We start from the raw sequence: 14,488 nt of genomic DNA, 5'->3' as shown, positions 1-14,488 counted from the left end.
TTTATTTATTGTATTTATTTATTTTTGGCTGCATTGCGTCTTTGTTGCTGCACATGGGCTCTCTCTAGTTGCGGCAAGCGGGGCTACTCGTCGTTGTGGTGCGCGGGCTTCTCATTGTGGTGGCCTCTCCTGTTGTGGAGCATGGGTGCGTGGGCTTCAGTAGTTGCAGCACGTGGGCTCAGTAGTTGTGGCTCGTGGGCTCTAGAGGACAGGCTCAGCAGTTGTGGCGCACGGGCTTAGTTGCTCCGCGGCATGTGGGATCTTCCCGGACCAGGGCTCGAACCCGTGTCCCTTGCGTTGGCAGGTGGATTCTCAACCACTGTGCCACCAGGGAAGCCCCAGTGAGGACATTTTTGTACCGACTATACATATCTACAGTAAGTCTCCATCCTCTGCACAGAGTCTCAAATTTGGTAAATCTGTAGTCTATGAGATTAATTCATATTAATAAAAACCACTTTCTTTTATTGGACACATATATTATATGCCATCCAACAATCCAGAAAGGTAGACGGTATTCGTATTACCACGCTATAGGTGACAAAAAAGAAGTTGGCTTACAAAGGCTAAGCAATTTGCTTTAGGCCTCACAGATAGGAAGTTGAAAATCTGCTATGAGTTACAAAGCCATTAATTTAACCATTATGCTCTCCTGCCTCTGGACAGATACAAGACATGGGCATTAAAGGGATGCCTGATCCCAGGGCTTCATTAACATTCCTGCAACTAAAGGGAACATCATGATTTTATCTCCTCTTAACGTATTACTTACAAGGTTGTTTAAGTCCTTTAAAATATTAAATATTTAATTAGTCCTATTACAGCATCTCCCTGAGGCAAATAGTTAGCCTGTATAATTGTTATGATGGTTAAAAAGAAGAGCGAAAGGAAGCTTGAGCATAAATTAACAATAATAAAACAGATCATTACATTTCATGCCTGGAGATTAACATGGATAACTTGCTTCAAATAAAATTGTAAGGTGATTATTAAGATCAGTCTTTACAGATGACCTTAGTCATTACACTTTAACTGGGTCTCCACGTACCCAAAATGACCAGTCATTCCATTAAATATAAGGTTACCATTCTCATCCATTATTTCTCAAAGTGTCCACCAAAGACTCCTGCATCTGAATCACCTCAGGGTTTTGTTTAAAATGAAGATTTTGGTACTCACATGAATTATCTTTCTGCACTTTTAGCAAGTATTTCCAATGATTCTGGGGTAAAATATCAACCAGTTTTTTTAGGGCTGTATCCTTATTTGCAATATAAACATATAAAACATTATTTCTACTTACATAAGGGTTAAGAGAGTTTTATTCCCTTACCAGTTTGGGAACACCTTGAGATTTGAGTCATGCTTTGTTCAATAATTATTCCACTGTTTAGAAAGAAACTGGAAAAAAACTGAGCCTCAAAATGGTTTAATGTTGAATGATCCAAACATGGTTGACTGGATTTTTCATTTTTAAAAAAATCTGCTTTCAGCCAAATATATAACATCTTACATAACATATCTTATGGATAGACCCGAACAAACTTTTTGGTTAACCCAATATATATATTCATGTAGCCATCGTCTTTAATAATCATCCATAACAATTCTGGGAAAGATACTTGAGATTTGCTTCTTTTGTTACAGGGTTGCCGACTAACCTACATGCTCTCAAAAAACTGGTCTCCTCCATTATCTAATCAGAAGAGGTTTGCAACAGTCAGAGTTCCCACAAAGAAAAGAAAAATGCTTTTCACAATGGGATGTCAACATTCCCACCGACATGCCTGGTATTCTAAGCCTCCTTGAGCCAATAGCAGAACATTTTATTACTTTACACACTCATCTGAAAATCCAGAATCGATTGCCAAAAAAGCCCACTTCAGATATACCTTATGCAAGAGGGAGGCTCAGTCCAAACGGCATGTTAAATTACACATTTAGATAAAGTTCTCAAGCTCTTGTCACTCTATTCAACAGTTTAATCATCAAGAAACAATATACTATCATCATACTGCTTTCATTCCCTCCCCAAAATCACTTCACAAAATCTAAATTTCATGACCTTAGCATTTATTGAAGACTAACATGAGAAAGGTATATTTTTAAAATTCTTTTCATTTTCTTTTTCAAAAAATATGACATTATTCGTCATGTTACATTATGACCTTTTATACAAAGAGACACCTAATATATTCCTCTTAGTATTCAGTTGCAGGAAAATGTGTTTCTCTCCAGATGAACATGAATGATTCTATTCATCCTACTTTGAGAGCTCGGCAGCCTCTTACACTCCCCTGTTTGACTTCACTGCCCGAAAAAGGAGAATTCCGTTTTCAACGGCAGCAACTAATTCATTTCATATTCATTCAATATAAATATGTTTCAGCTTCTTAAACTTGTTTCTATAATTTTTCCTTTTATCTTGCCTGTTTTAAGTAGGTTTTATCATTGCAAGTCACTTCTAATGATGTGAACTAGTAGACAAGGAAAAAGTCAACCTTTTTCAAGAATTAAACAAGCAAAGGTAAGTCTGGCAAGGAATGTGACAAGAAGATTACCTGAATACATGGAAAGATCAAGCAGTTAGGACAGAATCAATTTTTCTTGTTTTATAGTCATAAGGTCATTTTAACTAACAATAATAAACTAACAATAATACCACCAAAACAGATCACTAAGAAACTTCACAGAAGCCAGCACGACACATGACCCTTGTCAGACTAGCGCAAAGCCAGATACAGAAGCAAAACAGCTGAAGGATAATGAACTATAATCTAATCTGTAATTAGGTAAAAATCACAAAGGCCCAAAGATGAAAAGGGTCTTAAATAGAATGCTTTCAATGTCTGATAGTTAACTGCCCGGAAGTTATTTTTTAAGAAACATACACCCTGGGGCTTCCCTGGTGGCGCAGTGGTTGAGAATCCGCCTGCCAATGCAGGGGACAGGGGTTCGTGCCCTGGTCCGGGAAGATCCCACATGCAGCGGAGCGGCTGGGCCCGTGAGCCATGACCGCTGAGCCTGCGCGTCCGGAGCCTGTGCTCCGCAACGGGAGAGGCCACAACAGTGAGAGGCCCGCGTACAGCAAAGAAAAAAAAAAAAAGAAACATACACCCCTTCTCAAATTTTCATGTGAATGTAAGTCACCTGATCATCTTAAAATACAGATTCAGATCCTATGATATTGGGGCCCAGGATTCTGCATTTTAATACACTCCCAGGAGACACTGAGGCAGCTGGTCCAAGGACCACACTGAAATTCTGCCTTCTGAAATTCAATGCTGCCTTTAGAGCTTGCCGTGACTGAATCCATCCCAGCTTTACCACTTAAAAGCTGTGACATTAGCCAAGTCCTTTAACATCTCAGACCTTCAGTTAGCTTATCATTTGCGTGGGGATAACAATATCTACCTTGTAGAGCCCTTGGGAGGATTTAAAAAGATAACCGCATGGTTCAATAAGGCCCTTGATAAATATTCTTTTAGTGAGAAGGCTGTCTTTATTATGACTGAACACCACCTTAGGATTTGGAATGTTATACTTTGTTTTTAAGTACAAAAGTATGCAAGATGAAAACCTAGATTCTATAAGATAAATTTTACACTTGAAAGGCAGATGTGTGTCTACGTGTGTGTAAGTTACACTAACAAAAGTTAAGTTTCACACCCCCATACTGACTACTATATAACCAAAATCTGGGATACTATGCACATGTTTATCTGATAAGCAAGAATCTCTATATAAGGTGAAATGATCACGGCTTGGAGAGTAGCTGAGCAAGAAGGGCTCCGTATTTTAGAGAAAAGATGGGCGGCAAAGGCATGGAATTAAACAGTACTCTAAACCCATTCTTTTATATGACTCTTGAAGCCAAGTTCTCATCAGCGCAAAATGGGGTTTGTCCACTTACACTCTTTGTGGAGCGAAGCAAGATATAAGCACCAAAAAAGTAGAGCTTCTAAAATTACACAGAACTATATTAACGACATAGGCAGTTAATTAAGAAATGTGTTAGTAATAACCAGAAAACTGTTACCAATAAAGGATTCTAACAGCACTCATGGCCAACTTTTTGCTGGCTTTTCAATTGATTTTTGACTTCAGGTTATATTCAGGGTCCAGGAAAAAACATTTTTTCTGCTTTGAAAAATCAAAACCCTGGCCTGAAATAGACAGAAACCTTGGAGAGTTTCCTTCTAACAAGCAGAAATGGTGGTATTTTGCTTCCCCTTAACCAAGATGAAATCTCTAAAACTGCATAGCCAGAAGCAAAACCCTCAGAAGACTAATAATACTTTAACATTTTCTGTTCACATGTGAATGTTAATTCCACTCTCTGAAGAGAACCACCAAAATGGCATTCGTTAAGATTAAAGCCATATTACTATAGAAATGGGAAATGTATATGTATGCTATCTATAAAATGCAAATGCTGACAAAGAATGGGTCTCCACTGAGTTCTCTCCACACCTATTTCTTTGCAAAGTTAAACCACACTGGCAAAGCACTTCATAAAGGCAGTATAACATTCTTAAGTTGCCGGTACTGGCCGCTCTGCTGCCAAGGTAGCCCCGCAGGTTGTTGACAACTGTGTGCCCCCCTGATGAATGCCCACCTATGCTCGTGGAACAAGCATAGGGCCCTGGTAATGGGGGCAGACAGGAGACATTCCAGACTTTCAGCATCTGGCAAAGTGGAAGAGGCTCCTGCAAAACAGAACTTCTGATTGGGGTTGTCTTGCCCTTGGATCAAACATCTTACCTGGTTAAGTCCGTTAAAGAATGTGATCTGCAATGGCTTTTTTCATGACTACAAAGAAACAAACAAAAGAAAGGGTTATAGAAAATGCTAGAGCTATATTTTTTTTCACTGTTTTTTTAACAGGCAGTATTTTTAACAGGTTACTGATAAACTACAATATTCAAATTAATGGTTCATTACTGGGACTGCTTGCTTGGTCTAAGGGAATGGAAAGGAGAGGTGGGAAAGAATATAGATTTGAGGAGGGAGTAAAGCATGAGGGGAAAAAATGTGACAAATAATAGTAGGAGCTACAAGTTACATAGCGATTTATATACCAACTCATAGGATCTTCCTAAGAATTCTATAACATCAGTAAATTGTGCATCACCCCAATTTTACATATGAGGAAACTGGGGCATAAGGTGGTTAAAGAGCTTCCATGAAGCCCCACAGTGTAATCTGATTCCAGGCTGTCTGGCTCTTCTACACTACACTCTACTGCTCCTTATTCGCTGTAGTGTTGGATGCCTGTCACATGCCAGGGCACAATAAACATATGTGAAATGAACGAGAGATTTTTCACAACCCCTGTAGCCATTATGTCCTAGACACAAGGTCTCTGAGGGTAAGAACTGTCTTACTCATCTTGTCCTAACCCTCAGCACCTAGCGCAATGCCAGTCACACACAGTAGATGCTCCCAAGTTGTCTGATGAATGAATGAATGCAGACTCAAATAGCTATAGGTAGTATGAACCATAAATAGAATCACATGGTAAAATGAGGAAGAGTGGGTATAGTTCAGTATCTTCCCACAGTTCCATGAGGTGGTCTAGAATAACAAACACAATGGTCGATTTTATGATCCAGTTTCTCCTACCTAACTACTAGTAGGACACAGAATAGAAATTCTGAATTCCTCTTTGCAAAAGAAAACCTCATTTTCATGATGAATAAAACAATGGGTTCCTGAAGGAGCTCCACTTTCAAAAACATGATATGATCATTTCTACCAAAATGTAGACAACTAAGGGAATATCCAAATCAAAGTTGAATAACAAAGTAGGTGCACAAGCAGTGTTTCTTAACCCTGCCCAGTGAAGTAATCTTTGTTGCAGAGGAAAGGACATACGTTCCTCTGAGACATAGCTATAAGCAACCTGCTTCAGCATAAAATTTCACTGAGGTCTTATATTTTCTCTTAAAAATTCATCATTTTTTTGGCATTCTGAGGTGTGTTTGTTTTTGTTTTACCACAAAAATTATGTTGTGATTACTTACCATTATGTAAAATGCAAAGGCCACCATCTTTATCTTTTAGCATTCAATACCCTACAGAATATGTTAGCCCATTTGAGAAACCAGAGACTGTAGCATCTGGTACAGACTCTCATTTAGAAGCCCAAACATTTAGAAGCAAATTATAAATACATTAAGTGAAATATAAATACAGACCCCAAATGAGCGTAATGAAATTAGAATAATTTGGTGTGAGATATGGCATCTGTGTACTTAGCAAATACCTTCTTAATAACCATCCTGAATACCACATATAAAGGTAAACAAATAGGAAAGCTAATTAGGTCAGCTCACACTCAGGAATTTCTTCTTCTCCAATGCCACATGGGAGGATTAAACTTCCCCAACTGCCTAAATCTGCCCATGTAATTTGCTGGGTCAAGAAAGTGTGACTGGAAGTCACCTATGTCCATTCCAGGTGAAAACACTAAAGATTTAACCTGCAATTTCCTATGTTCTGTCTTCCCTGCCACATGACTAATAAGGCCGTATGTTCCAAGATGATGGCACCTTCCTCAGCCCGGAAGCATGAGTTGTCAAACAGGGTCAATTGTCTGGGAGATTCATACAGATGCACAGTGGACTCCAAAGAAGAAAGAAACCTTTGTTGGGTTAAGCCACAGAGATGTTGTTACTGCAGCATAACCTAGCCTGTCCTGGCTGATATGCTCCCAGATGTTAAACTCAAATTCAAATAGACCAAGCTCCATAAACATTAAAGAGCCCTACCTTATTTCTGTTTTATTAGTCCAGAGCTATAAAACAACAATCTGTAAGCAGTATGGTTATTTGTATGCAACGCCCAACAGTTTTAGCTAAAGTGACTCATAAACTGCTCTCTTAAAACAAATTCTGTCAAATTGGTCATTTAGAAGTGTGCAAACAAGCAGTCAGTTGACACTTTTCTTTTCAAACCACTTCAATTGGATGTAAAGGGAAAACCCCATATAGCACACTATAAAGTTCTCTACTGACACAGACGATATTGGTGAATATACTACATTAAATACTCATTTCTACTTAATTACCAGCAAATCATACCACAAAGCAAATACAAACTGCCAATTAAAAAAAATACAATCAATTTTATTAATTTTCAAAATTCTGATGTTCTGTTACTTAGCTCAGCCAATTTTGAAAGTTACACAAACTCAATTTTTGTAGACGTCTCCATCCATCTATGTGAAGGTTTCTTAAACTTGGCACTATTAACATTTCAGACTGGATGCTTTTCATTAAGGGAAGAAGCTGTCCTGTGCATCGCAGGATGTTTAGAAGCATTCTCGGCCTCTACACACTAGATACCAATAGCACCTTCTCAGTTGAGACAACCAAAAAATGTCTCCAAACATTTCCAAATGTCTCCTAGCAGACAAAATCACCCCAATTGAGAACCACTAATCAACTTCAAAGTTCCACACACAAAAAAATGTGAATATAAGTAGCTCTTTGCAGGAAGCAGCTCTCTGCAGGAGGCCTTTTGTCTTGTCACTTTAGTAAAGCTATATTTTAACCAATCTTTACACCAGATGCCCCCATGCTTAACTAACCTCCATCCCAAGCACACCTTTCAAATCTTTTGATCACTCAATACTTGCCTAACCTATTGATTCTTTCCTTAGATTAAAGAAGTAGAAATGAAGAATACATAATTAACAGATGAATAGATCTTTTGGCCAGCTTCCCCTTTAGTAATCTCATGAGCAGATGGTGTCAACAAGATACCACCTAAAGAAAGATCACAAGGAGTAAACAAGCCTGCACTGTGGGAGATGACAGGAGTCTGACCCCCTTCCTCAATGATTAATGAAATACTTCACCTTTTTCCCTTTAAGAACTTTCATGACCAAGCAGAATCTTCAGAGTTGATTCTGGGACATGAGTTTGCCTTCTCCCCAGGTTGCTGGCCTCCTGAATAAAGCAACCTTCCCTTTTCCAATCAACACCTGTCTCTTGAGTATTGGCTTTTGAGTGGCGAGCAGCTGAACCTGAGGTCAGTAACATGAATTCCGTCCTACAGCCCCTTTGCTGCCTTACTGAAGTGACTTACAATAGCACAATAAAGGTGGTATAACAGAATTTTACTTTCTTTTACTATTACATAAAGAAAGCAAATGTTGGGGGCTTCCCTGGTGGCGCAGTGGTTGAGAGTCCGCCTGCCGATGCAGAGGACGTGGGTTCGTGCCCTGGTCCGGGAGGATCCCACATGTCGCAGAGCGGCTGGGCCCCTGAGCCATGGCCGCTGAGCCTGTGCATCCGGAGCCTGTGCTCCGCAATAGGAGAGGCCACAACAGTGAGAGGCCCACGTACCGCAAAAAAAAAAAAAAAAGAAAAGAAAGAAAGCAAATATTAATTGTTAAAAATAAGAAAATAAAATTTGCAAAACTAACAAAATAATTACTCGTAACCTCATCTCAGTTAGCATGTTTACAGACAGGTACTCCCTGGATTCACTCATTCAACAGTAACTGAGTGACTGCTTTGTGCTGGGCACTATCCCAAATGTCAGAGATAGAGTGTTGAGGCAGACAGATTCTAGCCTTTCTGGAGCTTACAACTTCATGGTGCCCTCAATACCAACAGCAAATGATGATGAGAATCATAAGGAAAAGTGCAGGCTCCTATGGTCCTACAGCATTGGCTTGAGGTGCTGTCTCAGGGAAGCCTCTTTGAGGAAACAGCATCTTAGCTGAGAACAGAAGGGTGTGGAATAACAATGGCTAGCACTCCAGTGGTGCCTGCTACCTGCCAGGCATTTTTCTTAGATTCTACGCATAATAACTCATTAATCCTCTGAACAACCCTGTAAGATAACTGCAATTATTATCCCTGTTGTAAAGATAGAATATGGGTTCAGAGATGAAGTACCTTGCCCCAGACCACAAAGCTAGTACGTGGAAGAAACAGAATCTGAACCTGGTCTGTGTCCCTAATAACTAGGACAAGGACAATCAGCCCACCCCACCCCCCAAAGTGAGCCAGGCAGAGTGGGAGAAGAGGGGTTCTGGCAAAGGAGGCTGTGGTGCACTATTTTCCCAGACGAGGAGGCGTGACCTTCCAGCCACCAAGAGAGAACACAGAGGATACTGAACTCCACCTCATTATACACTTATGGTAGTTTCCTAGGGAAATGCAGCCTCCCTAAATCCTTTCTTGGGAGAAGATGAGGTATAAATTATTTATAAATTAATTAATTATGATGAGAAGTAAGCAACAGAATAGTCTAACACCGAAATTGAAAAGAGAGGTGGCAAGTTCCTAAAGGTTGAATTCATACCAGCAACTCACTCAAATCCATATTGTGGATGAGTCAGGAGGTCTGAATTTCTAGGCTAATAAACTCATGCTTTGAGCTGAAGTGAATGCTCTCACGATGCTCCTGCAAGCTGTGTGGTTGCAGTAAGATAAAGGGAGCTCTCCTCACTAAAATGATTTCCAGAAACTTCAATGATCTAAATCACTCCCTAAATCTGGTGATGACACATTAATCTTATAAATCTAAGAACATTCACTATGACGATGCAGACTTCAATACTACTGAATATGCTCCTTTTATTGCTTTTATTATCTGAGATACTGTTGGTTTAATTTCTATATGACTGCATTATATATAAATTCTAAATGTTACAAAAGGGAATAATAAAAGTAACTATTTTGTTTTTTTAATTCACTTCCTATATGAATGATACTTCTTTTCAGAATTTAGAATATATATAATTATCTGTTGGTTAGAATACTAGGCTAATAAAACTATATTTATGTATTTGATCTATATGTCAAATTGCTCTGTAGACATAGCTGCTTTGGGCATCTCAGCATAAACTACTATCAGATTTAGAAAATAACTCAAAACCATTGGGGACCGCTAATTTCATTTTCATCTATGAAGCATCTTATAGATACCAAAATCTCAAGGAATGCGTTGCTCTGATTAATTGCATTTTCTGGATAACTGAGACTTACCTAGAAAAGGTTTAGTATCCCATCCCTAGAGTTGAAAATATACTGGTAGATGTTCTTGCCATAGCAAATCATATTTTAATCTTTGTGTGAGGACGGATAATACAAAGGATGATCATATGGAAATGAATAATTTTACAGTATTGCAAATGGAAGTGACAGAACGAGCATGAGATTGTGTTGTATATGTACTCATCTCAGAGCTTAACCATTGCTTTTGAAAAAAAATACTAACGTTGCTTCATTCTATTATCTCTTGTCCCATTATGAAAAAGTGAACTGCAAAAGAAAATGGCTTTGATTCTTGTTAGTGTTATTGCACGAGGAATAATTGAGAGGGACAAAAAGAATGTGCTGGATATTTTAGTACACATGATATTTTTATTTCCCCCAACAAGCAAAAATAATCTTCCTTTTCTATTACTATAATTAAATGTAATTCTCAGCTATTTTGAAACTCACACAGCAGTGTCTACTATAATTTGATACTGCTTAAGTCCATTGTTGCTTATTTATCAGCCAATTAAGAGGCAGCAATATACTAGATTAAAAAGCGGTATGAGTATGTGTGCATGTTTTTTTTACCTACCTCCCGTGTGCTGCCTAAACTCAAGTCTTGCTGGGAACTTTTGATACAACTCTCTCTTGCTTTTACTCTTCTGAGTATTTGCTTCTCTCTAGAGAAAAGGTATTAAATAATTTTGTTTGTTGAGACTAACAAACTATGTTAGTTCTCTTTTCAAATTGTGTGTTGTAACCATTTCCTACCTACATGTTACAAAAGTGACCATAACTCAAAGAGCAGTGGCATGTTTATAATTACGCCCTTAATTAATGGAGTAGAATGCAGGCACTCTTATACTCTATAGCCCAGGGATTCTCAAAGTCTAGCCCCGGACCAGCAGCATCAGTACCACCTGGGACTTTGTTAGAAATGCACATTCTCAGGCCCCACCCCAAACCTACTAATTCAGAAACTCTGAGGATGGGACCCAGCCATGGTTGACCAAGCCCTCCGGGTGATTCTGATGTACACGAAAGTTTCAGAAGCAATGCTTTAGGCTGAAGGGTAAGGGGACTTAGCCAAGGTTAGGAGCTACTTCAAGACAGGTTCTCCCCATTTTCAACATCCCATTTCTCCAGACTAAGTCACTAATTTAGACTTTTTGAAACATCAGCACTGACCTGTTAGCAATGAATGGTCAGTCATCTAGTTTTCTCTAAATTCATAAGGAAGGGATACCCAGATACTGTCCAGTACACACTCTTATGATATGAACAGCCCCCAAATAACTGAGAGAATCTGGTCATTCTCCTCACAGCTATATTGCCCCCAACTAGCTCACTGTGGATGCCTCTGCTAGAACCACAAGATGAAGATTAGTGTCGCGGCTGTTGTTGCCGATTAGTGAAATTTGACCAGAGTTTCCTAGTTTGACCAGATTTTTTAAATATTGCAAAACCAAATGTGGATTGTTCTCAGAAATATTAGTATTTTACACTGCTTCATGCAAATAATAGTCATTATTAGAAGAACAAAGCCTTATCAATAAATCTCAATGTACTTCAATAAATGGAACTGAATTTCCTAACAAAATTGAGAGAGAGCGTAAAGTTCTTTGTATAAACTGATCTGGAAAATGGGTCAGAAAATATTTTCTGAACAGTTACCATTTCAAAACAGAGTTATAAAGCCAACCAGCTAATCAGTTTCCTTTCTTAACTGCTCCCTTCTTGCTAGTTGGAGGGAAGGGTGGGTTGGAGAGGGAGGGGAAAAGGCAGGGTTCCAGGCGCACAGAGAAGGCAAGGCATGAAATCAGCTGGATTCAGGAACTAGAAGGAGATTCGTTAACGGTGTAGGACAAGTGATGAGGAGAGGAGATCAACTGATGGACGAGGCCAGAAGTAGGCAGGTACTTATCATGAAGGACAAGGTGAGGATTTGTTCCTAAACGTGGCCAGAATTCATTACAAGATTTTAAGTAAGACAGTGTTGTGATCAATCCAGAATTATAGTACAATCACTTTGCCAACAAACGATAGACGGATGGATTCTAGGGAGAAAATGCTGAAGAGCAACTGCCATCAGGACAAGGTGATAAGAACCAAAACTAAAAGCGCTATCAGTGGTAACAGAGAGAAGAAAACGGATTCAAGGGATACATAGGAGGTAAACAGACCTTCTACTGGAGAACTCTACTTAGGAAATAACAACCATGAGCCTCTAGCCTTCTCTCAAGAGTCCTTGCACTAAAAAAAAATGGCTTACAAACTTTTTCGTTGAATCACTCCTGAATCACACTCACATACAAATATCTGCTGGAGTGGAAAGGGGACACCAACTCTCTGTCAAACACAACCAGATTTTGAAGCCCAGTTTAGACTCAACTAGAGAAACACTCCCTACAGGCACCCGTGTGCGTGTACACGCACACACTCACACACACAAACTCACGCGTGTGCGCGCGCACACATTCTACCATTAGATGATGGCCTTACAATTGAGTTGGGAAAGTCGTCTGTCCAAACACCATGGTCTGGGTGATTCTCTCTCCTCAGCCTCCCCCATTCCCAACCTAGCCAGTTCTTTAGCTGGTCTACTGGAATTGCTTTCTACATTGCCTGTGCCCACCACACCAAGCATAGATTTTCTGATTACTTCCAGTTAAACTTTAAAAACATGCCATGATTACTTCAAAGACATGAGCCTTAAGTGGGCATCATTTTTTTAAACCCTTTTCCTTTCACTTGTCTCCACTCAAGGTTACACCCTCCATTTCTCCATCTTTTCATTACCAGCTAGTTGTATGGAGGTTCCACAGGTGAGAACGCGGGCAGTTGTTATGACGTTGTTATTATGTAATTGTTGTTATTATGTAATATTATGTTATTACTGTTTTATTCTCTGGTTTTTGAGTACTCTTTGGGCAACACTCATGCTTGGTTGCCAAAGCATGGCTACCATGGTAATATCAACAGATAGCAATATTTTAAAAAGAAAACAGCAAATTAGAAGCTTGTTTTAAATGAAACAGTGAGCAAAATAGGTAGAACTCAGTCAAGAGGCAGATTGCTACTGAGTAATTCTCCTCTCCTGGGCACACAATATTTTTTTAAAGAGCAGCCAGTCTCCAGGGGAACATTAAACATAAATAGTCTGCTCGTTTGTTTTTTACTTACCTCTCAAAGTATTTCTCTAGTGGGGAAAGTTCCTGGTTTTTCAGTAGTTAGCCTAGGTGAGGAAGCAATCGTGTCTGCTTCCCCAAAATATCGTTGCTGACCTCTCTGAGCACTCCATCGAGGTCAGGGTGGAACTTTGCAGTCCTCAAACCTCTCAGAGAAATGTTCAGCCTTTCACTATTTTACGTACTCTCTCAAGAACTCATGTACAGAAATCCCACTACAGTAAAACGTCAACAAGGGAGAATACAAATAATGAACACGTCAGTCCCCTGGCAGCTGATACTAATAGCCAGGCTTATGCAAAACTAATTTCTTAAGTTGAAATTGGTTTATTGTGTGAGGTATGGCATTATATAATGTAACATTTAGCTGTTCTATTTAATAAGAATTGAATAGATTCTATTCAATTCTTGGCAAGTAAAAAAGCCCTAATATTAAATTATGCAATTTCCATGCTTTTCAATTTCTTGTGTGCCAATGTTACAGAAAGCCCAGTTTGAAATATAAATAAGAGAATGTTACATTTTGTGCAAGTAGAGATTCAATAGTGATCTGAACTCTTTTTTTCCTTTAAAATATGTTTTTTAAATGCACATGTGATAGCTCCCGCATTTTCATAACATCTGAATTCTGAACTTCTAAGCAGCAATCAAAGCTGCAGGAGCTGACCTATTGCAATTTTACTGCCGTGGCAAAATCAGTCCCTTTATTCCATGGTACACATATTCAAAGACAGTCTCAGCAGTGTGCTTTTTTTATGACTCCAGTTTATGCAACTTTTCCTTAGGACCTTACCTCATCCATATATCTGAGATTCCTAAATGCAGCGAGCTGTCAAGTTACAGCATTATTTTCTTTTTCATCAGTAAAGTATCAGTACAGAACAGAGAATGAGGAATAAATTGGGGTCACAGACATGCTGGGCATGTATCCTCTATGAAATCCATTCAGAAGTTATGAAAATGTAGGAGCTGACACTTGTACATTTAAAGGTATATATATTCAAAAGAAGGGGGAAAAGAAGAGTTCACATCATTTCAGAACTAGGGTTCTTTGTGAATAAAGGGCAAGTATCCTAATGGATACTGGAGGCCAGAAGCTCACACGGGGCCACAGCTGAAATTAATAGTGAGCAACTTCTAAGCAAGACCTCCAAAGGGAATAACTCAAAGGAGAAAAACCAAACTGCATGCATTCTTTTACTCCCTGCCAGAAAATCGGGGTCTCATAAATTCACCGAGACATCCAATGAGAACACAACTGGGATTTTCCCACTTGCAGAAAAATCAAAGATGGCCATT

General features: G+C 39.1%; 1 long non-coding RNA gene across 1 annotated transcript in view; it reads right to left on the bottom strand.

Moving 5' to 3' along the window:
• Window positions 1-2,060: 2,060 nt before the first annotated feature.
• LOC116759814 overlaps window positions 2,061-14,488 on the bottom strand; it is a 127,454-nt gene continuing 115,026 nt past the window's right edge. The window contains exon 4 of the long non-coding RNA XR_004351550.1: window positions 2,061-4,812. This is a non-coding gene — a long non-coding RNA (uncharacterized LOC116759814). The remainder of the gene's footprint in view (window positions 4,813-14,488) is intronic.

This window comes from Phocoena sinus, chromosome 9 (assembly GCF_008692025.1).
Source record: "Phocoena sinus isolate mPhoSin1 chromosome 9, mPhoSin1.pri, whole genome shotgun sequence".
NCBI classification, from domain to species: Eukaryota; Metazoa; Chordata; class Mammalia; order Artiodactyla; family Phocoenidae; genus Phocoena; species Phocoena sinus.
Note: the sequence above shows the minus strand (reverse complement) of the source record. Positions and strands in the feature narration are given on the sequence as shown.